The sequence below is a fragment of the Cervus elaphus genome, chromosome 27 (genome assembly GCF_910594005.1).
Source record: "Cervus elaphus chromosome 27, mCerEla1.1, whole genome shotgun sequence".
NCBI classification, from domain to species: domain Eukaryota; kingdom Metazoa; phylum Chordata; class Mammalia; order Artiodactyla; family Cervidae; genus Cervus; species Cervus elaphus.
In genome coordinates this window covers 17,599,113-17,610,070 of record NC_057841.1, presented here as the reverse complement: position 1 = coordinate 17,610,070, position 10,958 = coordinate 17,599,113, and the positions used below count along the sequence as shown (strand labels likewise).

Here is a 10,958-nt window from a genome sequence, read left to right as displayed (position 1 = left end):
CATTCTCCTCATTCATCCTCATCAAGAGGCTTCTCACCTTCTGCCATAGGACTTCTCTCATAGCTTATTTGGTAAAGAATCTGCCTGCAATGCAGGAGACCTGGGTTTGATTCCTGGGTCAGGAAGATCCTCTGGAGAAGGAAATGACAGCCCACTCCAGTATTCTTGCCTGGAGAATACCATGGACAGAGGAGCCTGGCAGGCTACAGTCCATGGGATCACAAGAGTCAGTCATGACTTAATGATTAAACCATCACCACCTTCTGCCATTAGAGTGGCATCATCTGCATCATATAATGTTGTTAATATTTCTCCCTGCAATTTTGATTCCAGCTTGTGATTCATTCAGCTTGGCATTTTGCTTGATGTACTCTTCATTGAAGTTAAATAAGCAGGGGGGCAATACACAGCCTTGTCATACTCCTTTCCCAATTTTGAACCAATCCATTGTTCTATGTAAGGTTTTAATTTTTGCTTATTAACCCACACGCAGGTTTCTCAGGAGACAGGTAAGGTGGCCTAGTATTGCCATCTCTAAGAATTTTCCACAAAATTTCTGCAAAGTTTATTGTGATACACACGGTCAAAGGCTTTAGCATAGTCAGCGAAGCTGAAGTAGATGTTTTTCTGGAATTCCCTTGTTTTCTCTATGATCCAACGAATGTTGGCAATTTGATCTTTGGTTCCTCTTCCTTCTCTAAACCCAGCTTGTGCATCTGGAAGGTTTCTGATCACATACTGCTGAAGGTTTTTGATCATCATCTTCAGTTGAGTTCAGTCGCTCAGTCGTGTCCGACTCTGCGACCTCAAGGACCACCGCACGCCAGGCCTCCCTGTCCATCACCAACTCCTGGAGTTTACACAAACTCATCTCCACTGAGTTGGTGATGCCATCCAACCATCTCATCCTCTGTTGTTCCCTTCTCTTACCTTTGATCTTTTCCACCATCAAGGTCTTTTCAAATGAATCAGCTCCTCTCATCAGGTGGCCAAAGTATTGGAGTTTCAGGTTCAACATCAGTCCTTCCAATGAACACTCAGGACTGATCTCCTTTAGGATGGACTGGCTGGATCTCCTTGCAGCCCAAGGGACTCTCAAGAGTCTTCTCCAACACCACAGTTCAAAAGCATCCCTAGTAGCATGGAAAATTAATGCAGCTGTATGCTTGTTCGAATACTATTTGGCACTGCCCTTCTTTGGAATTGGCACAAAAACTGACTTTTCCAGTCTTTTGGCCACTGCTGAATTTTCCAAATTTGCTAAAATATTGAATACAGAGCTTTCACAGCATCATCTTTTAAGATTTGAATCACTCATCTGGAATTCCATTACCTCCACTAGCTTTGTTTATAGTATTTCTTCCTAAGGCCCACTTGACCTCACACTTCAGGATGTCTGGCTCTAGGTGAGTGAGCACACCATCATTAAGACCTTTTTTTATACCTTCCCATGCAGTAAAATGTGTAAATAAAATTAACCTATGCCCTAAGTAAACATTGAATTATTTGAGCTAAGTATTGGTTCACCATAATGTTCAGACTCTGAAAGTTAAGGTGGCTTTCCAGGAGACACTACTCAATCTTTCAGCGAAGAAGAGAAATGGGACCTTAAGAGGTTTTTATGACTATGAATCTTTCATATCAGATTATGAAAACAAACATTTTCAGAGGTTTATTATTAAATATCTAAAATGTCCTGGTTCTTTCACAAGAGAAAAAATATTCATGCTTCTCCCTTTGGTTACGGAAACATTAACTTCAGAATTGTTAGTCTGCAGCTTTCTTTATATGTCTGGGCTTTGTAGCTATTTGATAGATATATTTGCTTGATTACATTTCCACTTTCACTTAAACAACTAAACTCCCACTGCTCAGAACACAAGGTTTTAAAAGCCCATCTTTCTCTCTCTTTAGCTTACAATCTAGGTTAGAGAAATATTTTAATAAGAAATATATTAATATAGGGTCTGTTTGAAAAATATTCTTATAAAAAAAGCTATCAGACTTCATTGCCCTTGACATTCTCATAACATGATATAAGGATTTTGGAGGTATAGAATGCTAAGCTAATTAAAAGTTATCCAGTTGCTAAAAAACTAAAAAAAAAAAAAGAATTATATTAATAAGAATGTTCCTTAAAATTCACCCATAAGAAATCACATCTAAAAAAAAAAAGAAATCACATCTAATATTTTGGTGAATTTCCATTAGTGTTTTCAACCTGTATAGTGTATATATTAATATTTTATTTTTGTATTTATATATTTATTACAATTGCAAGCCTGTCAAATGTATAGTTTGTATCTTATTTTTTTATTTGTTTGTTTTAGTTAAAAATGTTTCCTGTGCTCACTTCAGTAGCACATATATTAATATTTGAATGATGTAGAAATTAGTAAAGGCTCTGTGTAAAGATGACATGCAAATTCATGAAGCATTCCATATTTTTCTTAAATTTTAAGATGCTGTTTTTTAAATTAATTTATTTTTTATTGAGGGATAATTGCTTTACAGAATTTTGCTGTTTTCTGTCAAGCCTCAAAATTGTAAACCAATTAACCTTCAATTAAAAATCAAGAAAAAAGTTTCCTATGCCATTTTCAAAATACACTTAATCTTCATATAAAATATTATAATTTATTAAAATTTCCTTATCCCTGAATATTTGCATTTCTATAAAATTTAATTATTATAATTAATGCTTTGATAAGCATCACATCAGGTGGCAAGAATAACAGAAGAATGACACAAAAAGACCTTCATGACCCAGATAACCATGATGGTGTGATCACTAACCTAGAGCCACACATCCTGGAAAGTCCATCTAGTCAAAGCTATGGTTTTTCTAGTAGTCGTGTATGGATGTGAGTTGGACTATAAAGAAAGCTGAGCACAGAAGAATTGATGCTTTTGAACTGTGGTGTTGGAGGATTCTTGAGAGTACCTTGGACTGCAAAGAAATCCAACCAGTCTATCCTAAAGGAAATCAGTCCTGAATATTCATTGGAAGGACTGATGCTGAAGCTGAAACTCCAATACTTTGGCCACCTGGTGCAAAGACCTGACTCATTAGGAAAGACCCTGATGCTGAGAAAGATTGAAGGCGGGAGGAGAAGGGGACGACAGAGGATGAGATGGTTGGATGGCATCACTGACTCAATGGACATGAGTTTGAGTAAACTCTGGGAGATGGTGATGGACAGGGAAGCCTGGCATACTGCAGTCCATGGGGTCGCAAAGAGTCAGACACAACTGAACTGACTGACTCAGGATCAACAATGGGTTTCCTTGGTGGCTCATATGTCAAAGAATCTGCCTGCAATGCAGAGATCTGGATTCGATCCGTGATTTGGAAGGAGGATCCCCTGGAGAAGGGAATGGATACTTACTCCAGTATTCTTGCCTAGGAAATCTCATGATTTCATGAACAGAAGGAACAGAGGACCCTGGTGGGCTACAGTCCATGGGTTGCAGTTCAGTTCAGTTCAGTCACTCAGTCACGTCCGACTTTTTGAGACCCCTTCGACTGCAGCACGCCAGGACTCCCTGTCCATCACCAATTCCTGGAGTCTACCCAAACTCATGTACACTGAGTCGGTGATGCCATTCAACCATCTCATCCTCTGTAGTCCCCTTCTCCTCCCATATAGCCTTGATGTACTCCTTTCCCGATTTGGAATCAGTCTGTTGTTCTATGTCCAATTCTAACTGTTGCTTCCTGACCTGCATACAGGTTTCTCAAGAGGCAGGTCAGATGGCATGGTATTCCTATCTCTCGAAGAATTTTCCACAGTTTCTTGTGATCCACACAAAGGTTTTGGTGTAGTCAATAAAACAGAAATAGATGTTTTTCTGGAACTCTCTTGCTTTATCCATGATCCAGCGGATGTTGGCAATTTGATCTCTGGTTCCTCTGCCTTTCCTAAATCCAGCTTGAATATCTGGAAGTCCATGGTTCACGTGTTGTTGAAGTCTGTCTTGGAGAATTTTGAGCATTACTTTACTAGCTTGTGAGATGAGTGCAATTGTACAGTAGTTTGAACATTCTTTGGCATTGCCTTTCTTTGTGATTGGAGTGAAAACTGACATTTTCCAGTCCTGTGGCCACTGTTGAGTTTTCCAAATTTGCTGGCATATTGAATGCAGCACTTTCACAGCATCATCTTTTAGGATTTGAAATAGCTCAACTGGAATTCCATCACCTCCACTAGCTTTGTTCATAGTGATGCTTCCTAAGGCCCACTTGACTTCAAATTCCAGGATGTCTGGCTCTCGCATTACAGGATGTCTGGGTTGCAGAGTCGGATACAACTGAGTGACTATCACTTTCACTTTTCAACATCAATCTATAATTCAATGCTTATTTTCTCAGAGTAAATTCCCAGATGTGAAATATCTAAATCAAAATGCATCAACATTTTTGTAACTTGGACACATACTGATAAAAATAGTTTCCTAAAAATGCCAACTTACAATCCATTCAATATATAAGAAAGAAAGAAAGTGTAGTTGCTCAGTCGTGTCCAACTCTTTGCAACCCTATGGACTGTAGCTCACCAGGCTCCTCTATCCATGGTATTTTCCAGGCAAGAATTCTGGAGTGGGTTGCCATTTCCTTCTCTAGGGGATCTTCCATACCTAGGGAATCACACTTGTGTCTCCCACATTGCAGGTAGACTCTACCCTCTGAGCCACCAGAAAATGATCCATGTACTTCATAAGAGACTTCTTGTCAACTTGGATATTACCTTTTAAAAAGATATTTGCCAGTTTGATAGGTGAAAATAATGTCTTTGCTTTTATTTGTATTATTTATAAATTTGAACAACTTCTTTTTTATTTAAGGAATACTTTTGTGGATAATCGTGTGACTCTGTGTGTGTGTGTGACAGAGAGAGAGAGAGAGAGAGAGAGAGAGAGAGCTGTTTCCTCATGACTTTTGCCCACTTTTCTATTTCTGTGAATAGGTTTTAATGATCACTAACAACAATGATTATTTTTGAGGTCCCCATGATAGTCCTAATCATGGATAAATTTGATCTGGAGATTAATGAAGAATCATAGCTAGGAGTTGTTTAACCCAAATTTAATATTACAGGAAGAAAATTGAAATCTAATTACTTTTTTCTTTTTACTGAAAATTAAAATATATTCAATTTAAACTTTAAAGGCTGATTATTTCCTTCTTATAACTGGCTTGATTTTTAAAACCAAAGTCTGTTTCTTGTTCCACATTGCTTTATAACATACAATTTTCCACCTAGTAGGAGCTATTGAAATTCAGACATAGATTTCTGGAAGAAAATATTTGGTTTCTGTTTTTTTTTTTCTTTTAAGACAACAAATGATATATTTCATTATGTTATAGAGATAATCTTTAAGTGCAGGCAAATATTTAATAAAAATAATTACAATTTGGGAATATTTAGCTTGCTTATTCTGTGCTCTGCTCCCCACAAGAATGGGGTGAAACATCATTCCCCTTGAATATAATTTCACTCCTCCACTGCATACTTCCTCTTCTCCTCTAGTTATCCATGAGATTGTTGTTGTTGTTCAGCTGCTAACTGTTGAAGTCCCCCTTCAACTATAGCATTCCAGGCTTCCCTGTCCTTCACTATCACCTGGAGTTTTCTCAAACTCATATCCATTGAGTCAGTGATGCCATCCTACCATCTCATCCTCTGTTGTCCCCTTCTCCTCTTACCCTCAAACTTTCCCAGCATCAAGGTCTTTTCCAGTGAGTCAGCTCTTCCCATCAGGTGACCAAAGTATCTGAGTTTCAGCTTCAGTATCGGTCCTGCCAATGAATATTCAGGGTTGGTTTCCCTTAGAATTGACTGGCTTGATTTCTTTGCAGTCCAAGGGACTCTCGAGAGCCTTCTCAAGCACTATTATACAAAAGCACCAATTCTTCAACACTCAGCCTTCTTTATGGTCCAACTCTAATATCTGTACATGACTACTGGAGAGACCATAGCTTGACTGTATGGACCATATAGTTCATTTTTTGGCTAATCCTTCAGAATAAAAACCTTATTTTAATCTTTTTTTTTTTCTTTTTTTTAATGGCATTTGCACCATTAGAGATAACTTTTTCCTAAAACAGGAAAAGAAGGTCTCTGGGCTCACAATATCCTGCACATTTTTTTTAAAATAGCACTTAGTTTGTAGAGCCAGGAAGAGGACCTGTTTCTATTCTGGAATGAATATTCATTGTAGAATAGTCATCATTCATTAAAATGCAACAAAGAAAACATGTTTTCAGGTTAAAATAGTTTATATCTAGTCTCATAAATAAGATCCCTGATGCACCTAACTTAAAATCATGCTGTTACCAAAATATCTTATTTTGAAAAGTTACTGTTAACAGGGAAGTAATGTCTGAGGCCCTGGAAAGCAAGATTATTAACATGTAGCTATAAATGAGTTTGCTCTGTTTGGGGGATATTAAAAAAAAATCAGCCTTGATTTTAGCTAGTGTGGTGGGAGTAGTAGTTGGGGAGGTAGGGATAGAAAGCCTACATATGTGTTGCTGCTTTTTAAAGTTCACTGTCATTGGGAATGTCTGAGTAAATACATGAAGCCATGCAGAATCCTCCCAGGTAAAACACCCCTCTATGTTCCTCATTTCTTGTTTGTAAGGAAAAAAAGTCTTTAGTCTCTTAGGCTTTCTATGTTTCAAAAAAGCAGCCTCAGGTTGTTATCATTATTAAGCCAAATGATTCACAGGAATACCAGTTTCTCCTAAAGGGATAAAGGTAATAATCTAATGCATATTTTTGAGTTCTGCAAAAACCAAGACTTCCACCTGGTGGAGAGTGGCAACTGCATACTGACCATACCGGTTGGTGTAATATTACTTGGTTACCTCACCACCAACAAATCAGAAGAAAATCACACATAATGCAGCTGTCACTCTATATTATGCCATTAAAAAACTGTTTCCTCAAAATGATTGGGGAGTTCAGGCATTTTGAGCTTAGCCACTTATGTTCCTTACTTGACCCTTGCAATAAGGCTTTCTCTACTCCAAACTCCAAATTTTTGCTTTGTCTGGCCTAACGGTACATTGGACACGGGAACTTGGGTTTAGTCACATACACAGATAAGATGCCATCACATCCATGAAAAAGTAAATGAATATTATTAAAAAATTAACTCTAGAATATAATTCACTCTAAAGAAAATCAATCCTAGAATCCACATAAGGAAGACTATTTAGTGATACTTTGCTCATGGGTTGTTATAAATCAGTTTTGTTAATAAGGCAGGACCAAGGCCAGAATCTTGTAGGAAGCTTTCTAATCAAGTGCCTGCATCTATGTAAGGCAGCGGGAAAGAGCTGATCCTACAGTTGCAGTCAGTACTTCCTGGTCATTGGCAATAAGCAAATAGATTTTGTGTCCTCCTAAGCTTCAAATAAGGCTACTCTTGATCCTGAGACTGCTTTTTTTGTATCTCCTTATCCTTATTTCATTGTTTACCTACTCCTTCATTCCTGGCTTTTATCCAAATCCACATTTGCATACTCAAGTTTCACCCTTGCTTGACTTGTACTTTAAGTGATTGGTTAAGACACTATAGAGTGAATACTAGAGTGGGCATCCTTGCCCAATTTGGGGTCAGGAAGCTGCTGGTGATGATCAGGGGGGCTTTTGTCAATGGTTATAATGGGGGTCAGTCAGTTTCAGAGGTGATCTTCACACTGGGCTCTGCTTCTGCGATCTTAGTACAAGGCCTTGCACATGTGGCCTTGGGGCATGACTCAACAATCCCCCCTCTTTTTTTCTATGAGCCGAATCTTTGTTCCTTTAACACCCTGCTCGTGTGAACCTGTCTATCCTCATCTTGGGTCATGGGGGCCTGGGTCACTGGACAAAGGGGCAAAGACTAACTCTAGTTTCTTCCCGCCGGACAGGGCATTGTGGGGTCCTGGGTCCCAAGGCCCAGTCTCTGTCAGTGTGCATTTACAAAAGGAGGTAAGAGTCCATGGAATGACAAGGCAGCTTGTTCTAGAGTAGTCCATGTGCTAACTGGCTGGTATCCTTGTTGTAGCACCAACTGGAAAGGTATTTGTTGTATTTTAGAAGAAACAAGCTTAGTAAGATGGTTAGAGATATATGGCCCAAAGGTTAATAGAAGTAGAAAAGCTGCCAAGGGGCCTAAAAGAGGGGCTAGCTAGGAGAACCAGGATCAGACAGACATTGGTCAATGACGTTAGTGTTTCTCTAGGTATGAGAAGATGCAATAATTGGAGCTTATGAAAATCTTTACCTGAAAATATATAGCTATTTGAAGGCCTGTTCTGTCAGCTTTTCCCAGAGCACAGAATGTTTCATTTCTGATTTCTACCCTGAACTCCTTTCAGGGGATGTTGAAGGTCAGCAGGTGAAGTGGTTCCTAATTTAACCTTTGTAGAGGCAGATGGATATTGCCAATTTCCAGTTGGCAGGACACCTTCATGGCCATAAATTTGACCATGGTTTCAGGGGCATCTCATGTCCATTTTGTCCCATGGTGCTAGGAATGCTCATTCCCAAGTTCTGGCAAAGATTTTTCTGAGAGGTCACTCACTTTGTTCTTACTGGATTAGACCATAAAAATAGCAAAAGTTCTGGGCCATACTTGCCTTGCTGGTAGTCTCTTGTAGTCCAGGAAAACATTCCCCCTTTTTGTTTCTTCCTGTATCTAGAGTTACATTATTACAATCATTGATCTTATGTGGAACTATATACCATCATTTAGTAGTGTAAGAGACAACAATTTTCTCAAATAGGCAATATAAGAAAAAATATAGTTAGAAGTAATAGTAAGGCCACGAGTAAGAATTTAAGAACTTTCATTAGGTATAGCTTAGTATATATCTAGGTAGTCTGACTTTGTTTGTTAAATGATTATAGCCTGGTGTTTAACTGGTTATAGATCATGAAACAACTGGTCTTTATTCAAAGAAAGATTTTGAAGTTAAGCTTCAGAAACAAACTTAGAATGTCCTTTTCTTAACTCAATTAAATCTTGCAATAGTATAACGTAACATCAAGGAACTAACTGAGAAGTGAGTCTTGGTAAATGTAGACCTTAATTAACAACACTGGAATTTAATATTTAGTGAAATGTATTTTTTTCTAAAATTATCCCCATTTATATTAAACACAGAAAATACTAATTTGCTTTTAAAATAATTTTGATCCGTTGACTACAGATACTATAGGCCTGTCATCAGATTTTGCCTAGGTGATTTTTCGTTTTCTTCTTGAACTTCCCAAAATACTTTGATACTTTTGTACATGTTGAAAGCAGCCTTTTAATATACCTGATAAGGCTTCCTAGTACACAAGTGTCTCCCATTTCTAGAAGGACAGGACAGAGAGAAAAGGAAAATGTTATAATTTTACCCACAGATGTAAATTACCAAATTGTTTTAAGTAGCTTGAGGAGAAGAGCTTCTTTATATCTGAAAATAAAGACTAAAACCCAGTAATATGTCACATTAAAAAATCATGAAAACTACAATCATATTTAGCAGTTTATTTAATCCCATGTAGTTAATATTTGTCCTGCTGTCTTTGCCTGATGACTGAGGATGATAATGACAGCAATTGTTTTAAGAAGTCTGTGAAGTTTTTGTTAAGGCTTGTATGATTTGTTCAGTGAAGTGGGTCCCCTGATCATTGGAGATTGTAAAAAGTATTTCCCAAGTGGAAAACACATGTTTAACACTTTTTTTTTTCTTTTTCTTTCTTTTTTTTTCTTTTTTCCTCCATTGTTAAAGCATTAACACTGCAGCCAGGAAAGAATTTATCCTGTCAAATTAAAAGGTGACATTTGTTAGAGAGCAGGGAAAAGCCAAGTGGCCATCTTGGATTTTTCATAACCCTGACTGTGATTTACAGCCTTTGTTTACTCATTTTAAATTTCCTGATTTAGGAGTAGATCATTGCCATGTTTTAAGGACATTGGGATACCAAAGTTTGACAATGAATCAGGAATTAATTTTTATAGAATCAAAATGTACTTTATCTACATGTGTCATAATTCTCATAGATCATTGTGAAATGATGTTTATTTATTTTACCAAAGTAACAGAACATTTGAAAAAACAAATATAAATCACTTATAGGCAAAGTAATTCACATAATCTGTTACTTAAAGCAGCATTCCAAGAAAACTTTTTTCTCTTAATAGAGAAAATCAAATTCTATGAAACAGTAGTAATTCACTTAGCCAAAGTAACAAGAAAATATTTCAAAGGCAGTTTAGTGTGTCTTAAGAAACTTGTACCACTCACAAAACTCTTTTCTTGGGGGTCTACTTTCTGCAAACATTTTTTTCACTTTCTGTATTCATCACTTTGTTCATTAAGAAACAGTCGCCTGTAAGTCATACGTACTTCCTTTTCACTTAATAAAATGTAATTCATTTCTTATATATTTTATTAAAAACACATCTTATTTTCTTAAAAAATATATAAACTGTCCTTTATATAAGTACTCTGTAGATTGGTAAACATAAATCATGCAAAACTCTTATCACCTTTGCATTTTCTTTCCTTAAAAGTTTCTTTACATTGAGTTACTTCCCTTGCTGGAAAATTTGCAGTAGATATAACAGAATCTTCTTTTGTTTATATTGAACCTAGTCACAATAAAAGTATTGTTTTTAATGTTGATGATTCTTCAGATATGTCCATATTAATTAGTTAAACAAACCATCAGGTATTAATTTAACTTTGAATATTTCCCAATGCGATAATTCATTGGAAAAGATCCTGATGCTGGGAAAGGAGGAAAGCAAAAGGAGAAGAGGGTGTCAGAGGATAAGCTGATTAGATAGCATCAGCAACTCAATGGACATGAATTTGAGCAAACTCCGGAAGAAAGTGAAAGACAGGGAAGCCTGGCATTCTGCAGTCCATGGGGTCTCAAAGAGTCAGACACATCTTAGCGACTGAACGA

At 37.2% G+C, this 10,958-nt stretch overlaps 1 non-coding gene across 1 annotated transcript; it reads left to right on the top strand.

The window, feature by feature from the left end:
• The first annotated feature begins 2,345 nt into the window (after positions 1 to 2,345).
• Positions 2,346 to 2,449, top strand: LOC122685073. The gene has a single exon (XR_006338247.1). It is a non-coding gene; the product is annotated as a U6 spliceosomal RNA (small nuclear RNA).
• The last annotated feature ends 8,509 nt before the right edge of the window (positions 2,450 to 10,958 follow it).